The sequence below is a fragment of the Dipteris shenzhenensis genome, chromosome 18 (assembly GCF_047967505.1).
Source record: "Dipteris shenzhenensis isolate YYH24624 ecotype China chromosome 18, Dip_SZ_1.0, whole genome shotgun sequence".
Classification (NCBI taxonomy): Eukaryota; Viridiplantae; Streptophyta; class Polypodiopsida; order Gleicheniales; family Dipteridaceae; genus Dipteris; species Dipteris shenzhenensis.
The window spans coordinates 46,484,691-46,503,572 of NC_141613.1; the positions used below are offsets into that span (position 1 = coordinate 46,484,691).

At 42.3% G+C, this 18,882-nt stretch overlaps 2 pseudogenes; both read left to right on the forward strand.

Annotated features, from left to right (window-relative positions):
- Positions 1-15,376: 15,376 nt before the first annotated feature.
- LOC147891307 (uncharacterized) lies at positions 15,377-16,202 on the forward strand (annotated as a pseudogene).
- Positions 16,203-16,205: 3 nt separating this feature from the next.
- On the forward strand, positions 16,206-18,882 carry LOC147891308 (uncharacterized; annotated as a pseudogene).

Below are 18,882 nucleotides of genomic sequence, written 5' to 3' on the forward strand. Positions count from 1 at the left end.
TTTCACATGAAGGATATCTTCATCACTATCACCTGTGATGATCAAATCATCAACATAAATGACAAGCAGCATAATACCTTTCTCTGTTTTTCTCACATAAAGTGAGAAATCTGCCTTGGAAATCTAAAAGCCAATAGTGACAAGATACTGTCCTATCTTGTCAGACCATGCTCTAGGTGCTTGCTTCAAGCCATACAAGGCTTTCTTCAACCTGTAAACAAACTCAGGATGAACACCATGAACATAACCTAGTGGCTGCTCCATAAACACCTCTTCTTGCAAATCACCATGCAAGAAGGCATTCTTTACATCCATCTGATGTAAATACCATCCCTTTGATGTAGCCATAGCAATGATTGCTCTTACAGTTGCCATCCTTGCAACCGGATTGAATGTTTCTTCATAATCAATGCCATATGTCTGTGCATATCCCTTGACTACTAATCTTGCCTTGTATCTATTCACAGAACCATCTGCATTGTGCTTCACTTTATAAACCCACTTATAGCCAATTGCATTCTTGTCTTTAGGCAAAGGCACCAATTTCCATGTAGCATTTGCTTCCAAGGCATCCATTTCTTCATCCATGGCTTTCTCTCATTTTTCTTTTCCCATGGCTTGCTCAAAAGAAGTGGGTTCTGGTTCCTGTATCACTTTGACCATATATGCATAGTGAATGGCTGTAAATCCATCATATTTCAGCCTATCCACAGGATACTTGACTCTGGTAGACCTGCGCAAAATAGGCTCACTACCAGCTGCTCTCAAAACATCCCTGGTCTTCCTTACTCCAGGTGTAACAACAGAAGGAATACCCAACTCATCATCAATGCTTTGTTCTGAGCCACTGGATTCACCATCCACATAAGAGTGACCTGCATTCACATCAAACATGGGCTGATCTACCTTCTATTTTCCTTTTTGTGATACCTGTATACCACTATTTGCATTGCTTTGAGGAGATTCTGTTGATCTCAATCTGCCTGTCCATGGCAAAGTATGTGAACCACTGCTAAAGGACACTACAGGTCCACTAATATTTTGTGATTATTGCTGTGAATTCTGTGTAGCATTACCATTTTGTGCATCTACATCATCAATCACATTTACTGGTTTATACCAGCTGCTCATCTCATCAAAAACAACATCTCTGCTCACTGTAAACTTACGAGTAGAAGGGTTATAGCATCTAGACCCTTTTTGTTGCAGAGAATAACCAATAAAGATGCACTTCTCAACTTTTGGATCCAACTTGGACCTCAACTCATCTGGCACATGAACATAGGCAATGCAACCAAAAATTTTCAAATGAGAAATATCTGGTTTCCTACCAGTATACATCTCCTCTGGCATCATGCCGTGTATTGCTGCAGTGGGAGTCATGTTCATTATGTAAACTACTGTAGCAACTGCTTCAGCCCAATAATAATCTGGTAGGTCTTTTTCATTTAGCATGGCTCGGGATACCTCTCCAATATGCCTGTTTTGCCTTTCTACAAGTCCATTTTGCTGTGGGGTATGACTGCATGAATATTGCTGCTTTATGCCATGCTCCTGCAGGAACCTTGTAAACTCATTTGAGAGGTACTCTCCCCCTCCATCTGACCTTAGGCATTTTATTTGCAAGCCTATTTCTTTTTCAACCATAGCTTCAAAAGCTTTGAAGTGCCCAAACAGTTCACTTTTCTTTTTCATAAAATACACCCAAACTTTTCTGATGTAGTCATCAATAAAAGTGACAAAATAATGACAGCTTCCAATAGATGCAGCTTTAGTAGTCCACACATCAAAGTGGATTAATTCCAATGGCTTCTTACTCTCTTGAACATGCCTAGGAAATGGTTTCCTTGCCTGTTTTCCAAATTGACAGGCTTCACATACCTTACGCTTTTCTGCAACCTTGAATTTAGGCAATCCTGCAACAATATTTTGGGCCTGCATTGATTTAAGTTGCTGTACATTAACATGACCAATGCGTTTATGCCAGATATCAATATCTGCAACTACACCGGTCCCATGTGCAAACATTGCTATACTCAATTCAGATATGTTCGCATCCAATGTAAACATCCTGCCCTTCTTCTTTCCTTTTGCTATCAAGCGACCGTTATTTTTCATATCCTCAACAAAGCATCCATGAGGATTAAATCTGACCTGCAACCCCTGCTCAACCATTTAACCAATAGAAACTAGGTTCTTGGTGATGTTCGGGACATGAAATACATCAGATAGGTATTTCTTTTTCCCATCCTGCATAGACAAAGGAATTTTAACTATCTGCATAATAGAATGTGTAGTATCATCACCAGTGTCCACAAATCCTGGTCTTTCCATTTTCCTTGCATCCCATTTTGCATGACCTGTCATGTGGTTTGATGCACTTGACTCAACATACCACACATCATTTCTTTCTTCTGCACTTGTCACAGAATTGGTCATGTGTTGCACCATAAACAGATGCTCATTTCTGTCATCACCTTGCCTACTAGAAGATGCATAATTCCCTTGCTGCAACTTTCCATTCATGATGTCATTCTGCTTTTTGTAGCAGTCTTTAGCCATATGGCCCATTTTACCACAATAGTAGCATTCAACATTGCTGTTTGCATTTTGACCTCTCTGCCATCCACCACGACCTCTTTGGCTCCCTCTGCCTCTAGAGTTACCACGTCCTCCTGCAAAGGACTGGTTTTCTTGAGTTTTTGCATATTTTGATTTGTACCACGGCCTCCAGATCAGCCTCCTCTACCTCTGTCTCTACCTCTTCCAGTATTTGAGTAGAAGACAGTTTCTTTTGAAGTTCCTCCTGCAGAAGATGCACCACCATTTCTCTACTCTTCAAAAATTAGAAGAGCAAACAACTCCTCAAAATTAGGAAATTTTTCATGGATGGCAATGGATGTCCAGAACTGTGCATAATCCTTTCCTAGACCATTCAAGGTCACAGAAACTAGATCATCATCTTCCACTGGTGACCCAATGGAAGCAAGTGCATCTACAATTTTCTTCACCTTCATGTGGTAGTCATTGATGCTCATATTTTCTCTCTGCACATTGTGCAACTCCTACTTGAGCTGCATTTTCCTGGCTTGCATATTTGTGCTGTACATTTTTGCCAAAGTATCCCATGCTTCCTTTAGCGTACTTGCATCCTGAATATGCACAATCATAGAATCCAAAATACTGATAGAAAGCTAGTACATAACTTTTCTGTCTCTCTCATGCCATCCTTTAAATGCCTGCATTTCCTGTTGATTGAGAACATTAGGAAGAACTAGTTCTTCTTCATTTCCTGTAATGAACTCCCAATAGCCTTTTCCCACAAGGAAATTCGTCATTCTAAACTTCCATGCTTGGAAGTTGTTCTTGTCAAGCTTTTCAGTGACAATCTATGAAAGAGAATCAAACGCCATTACAGAACACCGCAAAATATTTTGTCATTGCAAAAAACACAGCTTTTGCCTCACACAGGCAGATCTGCAAAACTGACGAAAGTGATATTTGACCACACAGTCACTTCCTAGTGATGATTTTGCATCAACAGGCAACAAGGATGATTCTGCAACTCCCAATATCTCTGTGCACAGGCATACGATGTAATTTCTATGGCAACTTTTCACTGACCTGCAGAGCAGTGGTCACACAGCAAAAACAGGGCCTTTTTCTGAGTGCCTGCGAAGAACTTCCGCCTTCAAAATGGGCCTCGAAATGGCCTCGAATCAGAAAAATAAAGTCACCAAGGGCTTTGCCCCATTCCGCAGCATATACTGCCCTCTCACCACACCGCAAAGGGCATCTCAATCTGAGACAGTACACTCTTGCACTTCCGGCTATGCTACCTGTAGAGATTTTCTCCCAAACTCGAAAAAGGAAAGCAACACTAGTCCTCTTACCAGGACATCGCGAACTTGGTTTGCTTTCTTAAGCTCCTTACCACAAACCAAGCTCTGATACCATGTGAAGATAGTGTGAGAGAAGGAAGGAGTCTCACTCACTTATGGCTTTCTCACATACACAATGGGGGAATACACACAGAGGTGGAGCCTGAAAACAATTTTCCTCTTCTTAGTTGTGTAAGCCAAAAGAACTCAAGTATAAAGAAATAGAAGAACCCTATATGTGGGTCTCAAACCAAACTCAGCTAACTAAGGTGGCATACTAACTGAGCCACGAACTAGAGTAGATAAGGATAGCTGTCATCCAGCTATTATTCATGGGCGGTGTACCAACCGCATCTGTAGCTAACAAGTTGGTGACATAAATGCACAACGGTCACCCTGGCATATCATGAGTGGAGCTCGATATCTCAACATATATATGATATGGACCTTGTGTAGTTTGTTCTTTGTCTTCTTCAGCATTTCCTATGCAAAGTAGCACAGTGAAATAAAATGAGTTCTTTCATATGTGCATTAAATATTGCTACCTATGAACTTTTAAATTTTGGAATATAAAATGTACATAGTTGTGGTGTCAGATTGCTCTTGTTTTGAGTTGGGAAAATATAAAAATTCTCTCTATATACTTGTTTGCAAAAAGAAAAATCAAGAATCACCACTACACATTCAATCGTATTTTTTGTTTTAGCTTATTTGCTTTGAAACATGTCAATAAACTCATTCTCGATGATATCCACTATCTTTTGATCTATCTAAAGGAGCTCATTTAAACTGAAATTGTAATCAAAATGTACAATATGAAGGCAAAAAGCTAAAATACCCTCTGAATGCTCATCTATTATACTTTGAACTTTTGTCCTTGATATTGTGGAAGTAACAAGATCGGTCATTCCTGTGATCTTTTGCATGATGTACTTTGTCAGGCCTACAATGTTTTTGTATTGGATTCTATGGTTTATATTTCCCCGATTATTAGGAAGTTAAAAAGTACACATAATTTGCAAAAAGAAGAAGTTGTTGACCGTTAGCCATCATGTCTTTCTTGCCATGTTTTGTTTTCCATTTTCCTAAGTCACGCTCAATTTCATCCATGAATTTTCTAAGATCTTGTAGTGAGCTCCATCCATAAATATATTCTTAAGGCTCTTTTCCAGTGAAATTTGCAAGGCACATTTGTGGTATGTACAAGTAATATGTTTATGTCTTTGTTCTCTTTGTTGATTTTTCTTGATCCTATTGTGCCAAGCGAGCTTTCTTCTTCTTGAACTGATTGAAAATCTATAGATCAAGGATTCTAGATTGCCCAAAAAATGTGAGGAAAAAGCTAGAAACATTAATGATTGAAGCAATTATAGCTCATCTGAAGTTGTCATCCTTTGTTGCATGGATTGTGATCGAGTGGTGATCCTACGTAAAGAGTTTAATGCAAGAGCAGTAAATCTCATGTCTTGTAGTTTTACATAATTCTCGGATTTTTTTGATGTTAGATGTAGCCTTACATAATTAAAATTTAGACAGCATGGAGATGAAGTCTAATGGTATGATTTGACTTAGGATTCATAGGTGTCATCGACTTGTGACTCTAGAGAGCATGACATATGTTAGTCCAAGTGTGAATGATTTGTGTATCACAACAAGAACCTTTTCTTTGAGTGTGCATCCATGTGACTTTTGTTTAGTAATTGCATATGCTAGTGCAATTGGAAAGGCTGGCTTATGATGCCATATTGAGTTCTGCACTTTAAGTTTGTGCTTAGATCATTCTGATTACAATATTTTCACTGGTTGGTAAGATCTTTGCATGGATTTTCATGATGTTGCCTATTTTGTTGTTAGTATTATGTAATGCAATGTCTATTACAATTGCACCATTTGAGCATGCATCCATGTGACTTTTGTTTAGTAATTACATATGCTAGTGTAATTGGAAAGGCTGTCTTATAATGCCATATTGAGTTCTGACCTTTAAGTTTGTGCTTAGATCGTTTGATTGTAATATTTTCATTGGCTGATAAGATCTTCACATGGATTTTCATGATGTTGCCCATTTTGTTGTTAGTATGTAATGCAATGTCTATTGCAATCGCAGCATTTGAGGTCCAATTGAAAAGTCAATGTTTTCAATATCATAATACTTGCTCTGACTTTGTAATTTGTTGTATTCATTAGAAATCAAAATCCCCTAACCATTCTTGTAACTCGATTACGTCTTCTACATTCGAAGTTATAGTGACATTTGTGATGCCTCTTGCATTGAATTGTTTGTGTAGAATGAGCTCATTGTAGTGGCATGTGTCATTTTGGTGTATACATATTATAGTTGTATTCTCATATATGAATTGAGGTACCTAAGTTTCATCAATGATCAAATTACCTATGTAGTACTAGATCGCTTCCCTCACTGGGTGGTTGTATTCTAATGATGTTTAGGAATTCAATTGGAGAAATGAGAAGGTAGCAACTGTCTAGAGACTCAAGTTATTAATATGGCACTTTCAACAATACTAATTCTCTAGACCCTTGCATTTGTAAATAGGTGGTAGTTGATCCATTTCTCTGAACAAGAACAGTTTCTCTTTCTCAGATGATAGTAGTAATGTTTGTTTGTTAGCTTTGCATAATTGTTTGACAACCATGTTTAGCATCTGGCAAGTCATCATCGAGATTTCATCTATGGAAATGAGGTCTGCACTTTTTGCATCTTGGTATTTTTTGTCGGTTATTGGAAGTGACACATGGAACATGTTGTTCTTCTTTAGTACAGCAAATTGGTGATGAATAGTGGTTTTCAGGTGGCTAAGTCTTAGTGCAATTGACCTTGTTGTGGCCATAAGGACAATTGATTTTCCTTTGTCTATGTAATTGTGAGTTATGTATTTGATCATGCAAGTCTTTCTTGATTTTGATGTGCCACAAATTATATGAAGTCCTCCACAAAATGTAGTAATTTTGTTGTAAACTTCTTGTTGCACAAATGATATAATGGCTTTTTCAAAATTTTAAAACTCATCCATCATTTGAAGGATTGAGATTCAAGTCCTGTGTTAATGTTATTCCCTTCATCAAGGTCTGTTAATGTGATGAAATTTTCTCCGAGTGTATGCAAAGGATTCTTTTGCAAAAGCATGTTTTTTAGTTGGTGCCGATTTTGATCAATAAGCACGTGCATCTTGTAACATTAATCAACAATTGTTTCAATGTCTTCTTCTATTTGTATGAGTCCCCGTATAAGACATTTCAAGAAGTACAACGATGGGTGGAGACATTTCAAGAGGGCTGGATTACAACAATGGGTGGAGCCTCTCGCCTCCATGGGAGTTCAAGGGTTTAGAAGGAGGTTGCAAGGTTCAGAATCATGATAAAGTTGAGAGAGCTAACTAGGAGTTCCAAGGTTCAGAGAGGGTTGTAGGGTTTAGGAGGAGTCCAGGGTTGAGGAGTGGAGAGCTAGTCATCTCCTTCATGACTTTAGGGGGTAAAGGGCTGAGAAGGAGGATTAAGGGAGGAAGGAGGAGGAGGAGGGTGGGGGGAGGAGGAGAAGGGTAGAGGAGGAGGAGGGAGGAGGAGGAGGGAGGAAGAGAGGGGAGTAGGAGGAGGAGAGGGGAGGAGGAGGACGAGAGGAAGGGGGGAGGATGGGGGATTACAAGGTTAGAGCATGGACCCAAGGAGAACAAGACATGAACACTAAAGAGAACTGAACATTGTACTCCAAAGAGTGGGAGTTTCATTCCATTGAGAGATATTTATACATGTAGGTCTCTACACAATTTGTAGGTACCTCCAAGGTGGGACCTCTTTTGTAGAAGACCATTTGGATAAGAGTCCCTCCACTTTTTGGGGGTACCTCTTGGATCTCTACACAAAGTGTGGGAGCCTCATGAGACCCTCCACAAAGTGGAGGGAGCTTTTGGGTTTCTACACAAAGTGGGGGAGCCTCATGAATCCCTACACAAAGTGGGGGGACCTTTTAGGTCTCTACACAAAGTGGTGAACCGAGTCCCTCCACAAAGTGGCGGGACCTCAAAAGTTGTAGGCTTTTAGTCTTTCTCTCTGGTTTTAGTATTTCTCTCTCTAGATCTTGGTCTTGCAGGTATGATTGGATCTTTTCTAGAGAGGATTTTGGCTATCCTCATCCTTCAAGATTCATCATACCATCTTTCAAAGCTCAAGATATTACAAGGGCACTGTGCTACTACTCTACATACACAATGATCTCATCTTTGTTGCTCTAGACTATACTTTTGCCCCTTGTTGCCATATAGTGAACATTCCCCCACACCGATTTGATTATTTGTTCTCGGGTATCTGATTCTTTGAGTGGGAATATATTTGAACTTTGTTCCTTCCATGGAGTTGTTTGGTTGTTAGGGTTGGTTTGATGTATCTTCTTTTGATGTGATTGTGCCATCGAGTAGTCCTTGCCTTGTTGTTGAGTGTGTGCAAAGTTTCTTTGCTCTTGTAGATTGCTTGTGTACCTACTTTTTCATTTTTGGCATTTCTTGTCTTTGTCTTGTACATGGTATGTAGATGCACATATTGAGAGGTCTTGTGTTAGATTACCTTGTCTGGCATCAAATTTGGCTCACAAAAACATGCTCTTTTGCTTGACGCATTCTTTTTATATCGAATATATGTCTTCTTGGATCTTGGAATTTGATTCATTGTTTTTCGAGAGGAATGTTTAAGAGAGTAAAGGATGAGGTGTTTCATGATGAGGTTTAGGACTTGCATGTATGGCTTTGGAGCTCATGGGTGAATTTTTGGTATTGATAATGTCAATAACTTGAGTTGAGTGTACCTGGTTTTGTACTGATTTGCATTAATATCATATGTGGTGCTTCCTCTTGTCACCTAAAGACTATGAAAGTGATGTTGGGTGTCTTGTGCTGCCTAAAGCAAATATTCAATAAGAACACCTATTCACCTAAGGACTCGTGAGGATTGCAGGTTGATTTTGAGATTGAGTGCTTGAGAAAATCATTGGGAACATGTGTCTTGGAGAACTTATATCACATTGGCCTTTGAATTTTGTTGAAGCTGTTCAATGCAACCTCTTCATTTTGTAAGGTGGATGGTTGGATTGTGTTCCATCCTTCAATGATGCATGCCTCTGTTAATATTTCCATCTTTGATAATGCATGTAGATTTGTATCTGCACTGCTTCAATCTCTTGGGTTTGATTCTTTTCATGTGTTGAAAGCATTCCATTTGTGGTTGGGATGGGGGCTAGAGATATTCATGTTGAGGAACATTTGTAAATGGAGACTTCATGTTTGGCATGTGTCCCATTTTCATGGATATAGATGCAATCTTTGTAGGCTCTGTACACTATCGTTGAGGTACCCATACTTCTTTAAGAACATTGCATGGTCTATCAATATTTGAAATTGTTGTTAGGATAGTGGAATTCTCCACTTTCTTTATACATATATTCGGAATCCATGCCCACCTTAATATTTTATCCAAATGTTATGTCTATTGGGTACAAAGTGGTGCACATCTTTCTTTTGTATCTAGATAGATTTTTTCCTTGGTTTTTTGGATTACATATGATTGTAAGAATACTCATTGTTGTTGAAGGACTAGTGCCTTTTCCGTTGATAGTTCCATGTTGACATTTTGTTGGGTAGCCATTTGATTGAGTGATTTGCTAGAGTCGCTAGCATTTGTTTGACTTGAGTGAGCTCCTCTTTCAAGTCTCGGATCTCATTGTTTTGCTTTGCATGGCATGAAACAAGTTTTCTATTTTGATCATGTTCCTCTTGTAGCTATTGCATGAGCTGTGTCAACAACTGTTGTTGCCAAGTGTTTTGAAATTTGTGCATTATTTGAACATGCTCTTGGAAATAGTCTAGAGTTGTTGCAGATCTTGTGGTGGGCCTATTCTCTCTTTTTCTCCCCTCTTGAATGTGTTAAGAATAGGCCTTTGAGGGTTTTGATACGAGAGTGTGGATCCAACTATTATACCTTAGTAGTTGTCTTTGGGGAACCTCTAGTGCCTGGCCCTCATGTAATTCTACTTCCATGGTTGGCACCTATATTTGAGATTTATCCAAAGGATGCTTTGTGCATCCTTTGTGATATATGGTTGGCACCTATATTTGAGATTTTATGTAGAAGTGTTGTACTTGAAGAGCCCTAGTGATCGAGATGTTCTTGAATGCCACACTTTGGGTTTGCATCACCCAAGAGACGTGTTACAACTTTGAGTGCAATGCTTTGGATTTCTTCCCCCTTTGGGCAATTTGCTTTTGTGCAGGTTGGTTCTGAGTCATCATTTGATTGCACATTCACATTACCTTTCTTAGCTCTTTTCTTATTTTTTTTCTTTTTGCTTGATTGACTTTCCATTGTGCACATGTTAGTGATAGGGGTTTCTCTCGAAACCATTGCCAAATTACCCTCATTATTATCTAATGTGTTTGATGATTCTATAGGTTTTGCACTATGTGTGTTAGCGAAGTTAGAGGCGACCTTACTTGTGTCATTATTCAATTTGGAAACCCGTCTTTCTAATATTGGTTCAATCCTTTCTAGATCCTTCTCAATTGATTCTTCAATCATCATTGCAGCATCATGTACGTCTATTATAGTTTTGTAGTTATAGTGATCCAATTGCTCTTTAATTGACAAAACTTTTGAATAACTGGTGCTTTGATAGTGACATATTTCTTCCTATGATATGTTTTTTAGCTTGTAGAAATAATATGTCATAGTATCTTGATTCTTTTGAGCTACCCTTGGCAATGTCAAATCCCTTTATCTGATCTTTCTTGATTGCCAAAATTTGCAGATGACACACTTTGATAGAGACCCATCATGGCTCCATGAGTGACTGCAAATTGTTGTATAAAATTTTGTCATAGCATAGGCCATGAGCTTACATTTCCACATCCATTTTGCAATACCAATCAAATGGTTCTCCTATAGCCTTTTAGAATCTGATCCCATATGGGTTCCATTGTGAGATTTTACACTTGTTGAGGTTATGTACTATTGTAGAGTAATGAAGTACAAGGATTGGAATGCACTACTAATTTGACCTTTATTGCCTTGACCCAAATAGGACAACTAAGGTAATAACTTATCAATTTTATGCAAAGTGGATTGGTGAAATGGTTGAAGTATCAATTGAATGGTCCATTGATTTGCACAAGGTGATTGGACTTGAAGATGTCATGATTTCATTGGTTATTGATGTTGAAATTCTTCAATTGATGATGTCATTGAACAATTTCAATTGTCAATGAAGTGTTTCCCTTCAAGTAATACATTGACAAAATTTCCCAACAATCTTCAAAATTGCTATAAAACTACTGCCTTCGAAATGGATGAACTAGAGGGTGAAGGTTGCAAACAGTTCTAATACATTTTGTTGAAGTTGTGGTGATTTTGCCTTGAGAATGAGCCTACATTGGGGGCAATGAGTGGCCTTGGAAACGATGTCCAAAACTAGGGTAAATGTATTTAATAAGATTGCACATACTATGTGTGAAAGATGGGCTTTGACGGGTCCGATTTGGGCTTCAAATGACCAAGAAAAAGGGCCTTAAACTAAGGAGAAAAATGATTAATTTTTTGATAAAGGGCTCTTTTTTCCCCTTTTATGGGGAGCCCTAACCTAACCTAATGTATTATGGTTAGTTTGACTAACCTAAGAGTAGTTTCTATCTATTTCTCTCTTCTCTATCTGCCTCACTCTATACTCTCTCTATCTCTATCTCCTCTCTCTCTCTCTCTCTCTCTCTCTCTCTCTCTCTCTCTCTCTCTCTCTCTCTCTCTCTCTCTCTTTCACCCATGAGCGTGCACAGGCATGGGGCATTGGGCAACGGATTTGGCATAGTCACAAGACGATCACCGTGGCATGGCAGAGCAGGTGCAGGGTGGGCCAGTGACACTATCAAGGCAGGCATTACTAGTGTGGGTGTTGAGGAGAGGGAGGCAATGGATGCTACTCAGGCGCCTTGAGCATCATGTCGATGGCACGGACATCAAAGGCCTCACACGTTGCGCCTTAGGCACTGAAGTGTTAGGCGTCGATGCATCATTGGCACGAGTGTCGAAGCACCTCAGAGGGCACACATTGCTCCCACTACTGAAAATGTTAGCAACCCTATGCCCACCGAGCATTTTTAAAATTGCAACCCCATGAAGTCCAAAGTCTCATTTAATGAGGCTCAAGGGAGGTTTTGCAAGCTGTCATAACCAATCCCATGGCTGTTAAATTGTTTGGGCCAATGAGAATGCTTAGGCATTGCAATGCTAGGCTAGAATGTCGAGATTTCAGGATGCTGGCTTGGAGCTACAATGCCAGTTGAGCATGTTCACCCTCCATGGGCTGTGAGACTTACCTATGCTAGTGGGGATATCCCAGGCCCACTAGCATATGCGGGGAAGCCCTCTAAGATAGGTGGTGTAGTGTCGGGCATCATGCCACATGTGCATCGAGCACTGCACTGCTAGGTGGGCACAGAGGTGTCACGTTTGCTGAGGCAGCAACAATGAGGGGGGCTCTAACGGTGGTGACCAATATGATGGGGGGTGAAGTGGTGGAGAGAGAGAAGTGAGAGGGGGGGTGAGAGAATGGATGAGGGGTGAGGAGAGAGGAAGAGAGTGGAGAGAGAGGTAGGGGGATGGTGAGGTGGAGAGAGACAATGGGGTGGAGGGAGGAAGGGGGTGTAGAGAGAGGTAGAGAGATAATGGGAGAAAGAGGGTGGAAAGGGATAGGGGGATGGTGGGGTGGAGAGAGAAAGGGAGATGGTGGTTTGGAGAGAGGAAGGGGGTGCAGAAAGATCGGGGATGGTGGGGTGGAGAGAGGAAGGGGGTGTAGAGAGAGATAGAGAGATGGTGGGAGTGAGGCAAACATGTCTTCTTTTGATCCATACCATCCATAAAGAGACTAAGATACTTTTCTGGATTCTTCAAGAATTTTCTTCTAAGGGGGTGGAGAGATAGGGGGATGGTGGGGTGGAATGGGTTGGAGAGAGAAAGGGAGATGGTGGGGTGGAAAGAGGTAGAGAGATAGTGGGAGGAAGAGGGTGGAGAGAAAGGGGGATGGTGGGGAGGAAAGAGGAAGGGGATGTAGGGAGAGGTAGAGAGATGGTGGGATGTAGAGAGAAAGGGAATGTAGAGAGAAATAGAGAGATGGTAGGGTGGAGAGAGGTAGGGGGATTAGTGGAGGGGATGGACGAAAAAAGTGGAACTAATGGGGAGGGAGATGAGGGGAGGTGGAGATGGAGGGGGGGAAGCTTGACGGAAAAAGTGCAGGTGATAGGAAGGGAGATGATGGGAGGTGGAGATGGAGGTGGTGGAGATGGAGGGGGGGAGATGGAGCGGGCAGGGAGGAGCTTGACGAGGGAGAAGGTGATGGTGGAGGGGGGGAATGGATGAAAAAAGTGGAGATCGCAGGGAGGGAGATGATAGGCGATGGAGATGGAGGAGGTGGATATGGAGGGGATGGAAAGTGGAGGAGGCAAGGGAGGAGCTAGACGTAAAAAGTGGTGGTGGTGGTGGATAGAAGTTGAAGGACATAAAATCAAGGTAGACTGAAAATATGGGGGCTTGATGGAACTTGTACATGGATGAGAAAGAAATGAAGGGGGGGGGGGTGCTTTTATAAGATGTGAGGGGTTTAAGGGTTTATTTTTTGTGATTAGTGTATTAATTTGCTTATGTAAGTCAACCTTGCTTAGGATGTAAATCTCATCCTTTTGCACCAATCGGAAGCATTTTTGCACTCCTTTGCCTTGAGGGATGTGTCTTGAATGGTTTTTCGAAGGGGGTTCTTTTTCACACATGCAAACATATGCTTGTCTTTCACTTTAGGAGCTAACCTCCCCAACAACGATGCCTAAATGTTCTCACTGTCTCTCCCAAGTCTAGGTTCCAAGGGTGTTGGTCACCTACATTTGTGTTGTTGCTCGTTGTAGCATACGTGTTCACAAGTGTAGCACAGGTCCTTGGGTTGTAATCTGGTGAGAGGTGTAGGCTGAAGCATGGAAAGAAACTCTCATACTCATGTAGGTGAGAAAGAGGGCTTGATCACAATGACGGGTGGAGGCTCTCGCCTCCATGGGAGTTTGAGGGTTTAGAGGAGGTTGTAGGGTTCAGAACGGGGATAAGGTTGAGAGAGCTAACTAGGAGTTCCAAGGTTCAAAGAGGGTTACAGGGTTGAGGACTCATCTAGGGTTGCAAGGTTTAGGAGGAGTCCAGGGTTGAGGAGTGGAGAGCTCATCTCCTTTGCGATTTCAAGGGATAAAGGGTTGTAAAGGGGGATCAAGGGAGGAAGGAGGAGGGGAGGGAGGGGGAGGAGGAGAAGGGTAGAGGAGGAGGAGGGAGGAGGAGAGAGGAGGAGGAGGAGGAGGAGGGAGGAGGAGAGGGGAGTAGTAGGAGGAGGAGATGAGATGAGAAGGAGGGAGGAAGAGAGAGGAGGAGGAGGAGGGAGAGGAGGAGGGAGGAAGAGGAGAGGAAGGGGGGAGGATGGGAGATTGCAAGGTTAGAGCATGCTGTCACATTGAGGGAGCATGGACCCAAGGAGAACAAGCACATGAACACTAAAGTGAACTGAACAAAGAGTGGGAGCTTCATTCCATTGAGAGATATTTGGCCTACCCTCTGGGTAGCCTTAGCAATGATGTAATTTTGGGAAAGCAGAAATTAGGCATTTCTTGAATTTTTTGGAAGTGCATTCCTACGACTTCAATGCAGCCTTTAAAGTGGTTGACTTTCTCTCTCTCTCTCTCTCTCACCCCTCCCCCCCCCCCCCCTCTCTCTCTCTCTCTCTCTCTCTCTCTCTCTCTCTCTCTCTCTCTCTTCCCTTCTTTATCTCCTCAAGTCTTCTTACATAGGATCTCCACCTTTTCTCCCACACCCCCCCTCTCTCTCTCTCTCTCTCTCCCTGCCCCCTGTCCCCCCCTCGCCCTCTCTCTCTCTCTCTCCTTTCCAAGAGAAGCTGTGAGAGACTCCCATGTCCCAAAGAAACTCTAGTGGAGCAGCCGTAAGGGTAATCCCTCAGCGACATCTCTTTCTCTCTGGTTGAGGCCGGTGTTTGCCTTTGCTTTACACCTACTAGAGTTTATGCTCTCTCTTTCTCTCTGGCGGTGGAAACATACATGGCTGCTCTTAATGAAGGGGATGCCACACCAGAGATCACAAATGAGGCTGAATTTCACACACTAGGAAAGACACAAAAAATCCCCACGTTTTGTATCCGGAAAGGCAGAGAATGGTGGACGCTCTCTCCAAGCTCAAAGAGATTGGGAAAAACCCCCAAGATGATTGATGAAGTAGTATATAACGAGATGTACAAATTGGTAAGAGCAGAGATGCGCACCATGCGGGAGGAAATTATGCAAGAAGTCCACACACAAGCAAAAGTAATGTATGAGCAAATAAAGAAGCAGATGGAAACCGAAGTATGCAAAGCCAAGAAGGAAATGGAAAAGTAGCTCAAGGTTGAAATGCAAAAACTGAAAGCGAACATGCCAGCACAGTTATTGTGTGAAATGCAATCCAGATTGTGGGCTGAAGTGGAAGTACACCAAGTATTGCTACAAAAGGATATGCATAAGATTATGAAAGATTATGTAAATGCTGAGACAAGGGCCATGGAATCGGTAAAAGATAAGGAAATGGCGGAATTGAAATCACAACTTGAGGCTTGTAAAAATGATGTCTCTGCGGCCATGGACAAAGAGTCTCAGAAAAGCAGGGAGGCAATTGCAGCCATGGAGGCAAGTCTTGAAGTGAAAGCAAATGTTGAAAAAGAGGTGCATACTTGGGCCGAGGTGGCTAAAGATGCAAAAAAAAGCAGAAGAAGTGGGCAATGAGATGAAAGAAAATGCACCATGGATTGAAGTGGTCAAGAAAAACGGAGGAGTAACAGCTAATAAAATAGAGGTCATGAATGCCACATTGGAGGAAGAGGCAAGGAGAAAGGCTCGGATCTTGCATATTAGAATTGTGGGATGGGAACAAAAAGAGGATGCCACTAAAGATGCGAAGGCACTAGCATTGAAGATAGGGGTAGAAAGTGTACCTATTGCTGCTGCATGGCGGGTAGGAAAAGATGATGCCCAGCCCAAGGCCTTGATTTTACGATTTGAGGACATGGGGGGAAAAAAGGCATTTTTGTCCAAAAGGACAGCCCTCAAAGGTCAGAAGATCTACTTAGACGAGGACCTCACTCCTACACAAGTGGCACATAGGAAGGAATGCATGCCAAAGGTGCTTGAAGCTCGGGAACAAGGCAAGTGGGCCGTGTACAGAGATGGGAGAGTTATCATCACAGAGAGGAGATCCACATGATGGTATGCGGCCTCGGAGACTTTAAGGTTCAGTATATAGAACAGTAATGGTTCTTTGAGGCTAGATGCAGGCTATTTTGAGGATTCCTTTAGGCATGCAGATATCACTATTTACATAGAGACACACCAGTGCAAGGGGAGAAAACTTCTAGATGTCAGAGGTTTTAGATGGGAATTAGTATGCCGTCCACAGCCACGGATGGCAGGAGGGACTAGAGGCTCTGGGGGAGTAGCAGTATTGTACAGAGAGGATTTGCGAGACATAGTACATGTCATTCATAGAGATGTAGAAGCTAGATACATGTGGATCCGAGTGGACAGAGAGGACCCCAAGTATTTATATGTAGCTGCATGCTACTTTCCACTTGCCTACTCGAGATATGCACCTGAGGGCGAGTCGCCGTACTTGCCATTATATGAGGACATTATGAGATATGCGAGCATGGGGGAGATATTGCTAGTGGGGGACTTTAATGCCCGTACACACTTGAGGCAGACATCAATATACGACTCGAGTGATGCCATCTACAGAGAGATCAACACAGAGGAGGTTGGTTTGCATAGGATGGCACAGGACTTGGGAGATGTGACAAAATATGGTACACATTTCTTGGCATTAGGGAGTGCCCACAGATTGATTATCTTCAATGGTCTGTCTTATTGGCAGGGTTCAGATGCTCTTACATGTTAGAACCCGAAAGGAGGTGCTAGCACAATTGATTATTTGATGGGGTTGCTGTCTCTAATTCCACAGATCCGTGATTTCAGTGTATCTAGCAAACCCATGGGAGTGGCTGCGGACCATGCTATATTGAGGTTTATTGTGTCAGGAGGATGCTGGAGGGGGGCAGTCAGGCCTTCGTTTCAGAGACAAGCTAGATACCAATTCATGGAGGATGCATTGTGGGACAAAATTATGGTGCTAGACCCTCATGGTCCCCTGGAGGAGATCACCTGTGGTTTGACAGAGGTATTACATGTGTCAGCACAGTATGCATTCCCACACACAACAATATCATCCACCCCTCCTTGCAGCACTGCCCCACAAAATAGTTGGTATGACGATGAGTGTCGTATGATGCAGACAATTACAGCAGGAGGTTGCTGCAAACACTCGGACACACAAGCAAGCCAAGGCCATCTTCTCACGCCTAATACGGAAGAAGAAATGGGCCTACTTAGCTAGATTGGAGGCAGAGATCTACCAACTATTCTTGGGACAGAACAGCAAGAAGGCATGGAGGATGTTTTAGGAGAGACAGCTTGGTACACTGATTGTAGCACCAGAAGCTTGGGCTGACTATGCGCAGTCATTATATGATATACGAGGATAGCCACCGATTTCGTGCCCACAGGATACGAGGCCTACATATTGCTCTTTCTTCAAATTGCATATGGTCAATGATGCCATTGACAGATTGGGACATGGAAAGGCTTTGGATCATGATGGATTAGCGGGAGAGCACTTCATGTACACATGGGACATTGTGGCACCGCTTCTTGTGCATGTGTTTAATAGAGCAGTTTGTGAAGGATTCCCCCCTAGTTGGATAGAGCATACCATTGTACCGCTCTTTAAGAGTGGAGATCCGATGATGCCCAACAATTACAGGACTATCATGATTGGCCACTGCCTGGCCAAGATATATGGATCCATCTTGGAAATGGAGTTGAGCAGATGGGCAACAATGCATGAACACAGAGCGATAGGATAGGCAGGTTTCAGGCGAGGTTATACCACTTTGGATCACATCCTGACTCTCCGGGCACTCATAGAAGAAGGCAAACATCATCATAAAAGGATATATTGTTGCTTTGTAGACTTCCGCAAAGCCTTTGACACAATCCCATGGACCAGGCTGATGCAAAGACTACAAGATATTGGAGTACCACATGAGATGCAGTGGGGGATATATGCCTTGTATGAGACGGTGATGGCCGAGTTAGAGCACCTAGAGGGCTGTCAGATGCAGTTATGAGTACTATTGGCGTGAAGCAGGGGTGCCCTCTCTCTCCCACACTATTTGGCATATACATTGATGAGCTCTCAGAGTATATCAACAGGATAGGAGGACCTTGGAGCCAGCCTAGCAGGAGCGTTGATACCCATACTACTCTATGCAGATGATGTAGTTTTGATTGCAGATTCTCCGGAAGGATTACAAAGACATTTAGATGCGCTACAAGCTTTTTGTGAGGACAGGGATCTAACAGTAAACCTTGGGAAAACCAAGGTGATGGTATTTAATACTACACAGGCTTGGGTGACGCGCTCAGCACAATGGTTCATTTTCAAAGGTGAGACAGTAGAGTAGGTACAATCTTATGTGTACCTCGGGGTGATCTTTTCTGGTCCACAATTTTCACTGAGAGCCGCGATTGATGCCAGATTGGATAGAGGCTATGCAGCTTTGGGGGCACTAGAGAGACATTGTGCACATGTACAATTCCAAGAGCTACGCACAAAATTATGGTTGTTTGAGACATTGGTGGTGCCCACACTATTTTATGGTGCAGCTATATGGGGCCCCAGTGTAGGGGGTGCAACTGAGTGGAGGAGATTGGAAAGGCCATTAGTGACATTGATTGCCCGCATGATCCAGAGCAAGTCATCTGTACCACATCCGATAATACGAGTTGAATTAGCAGCTGCTCCACTAGTGACTGAGGCTCTGTTCTAG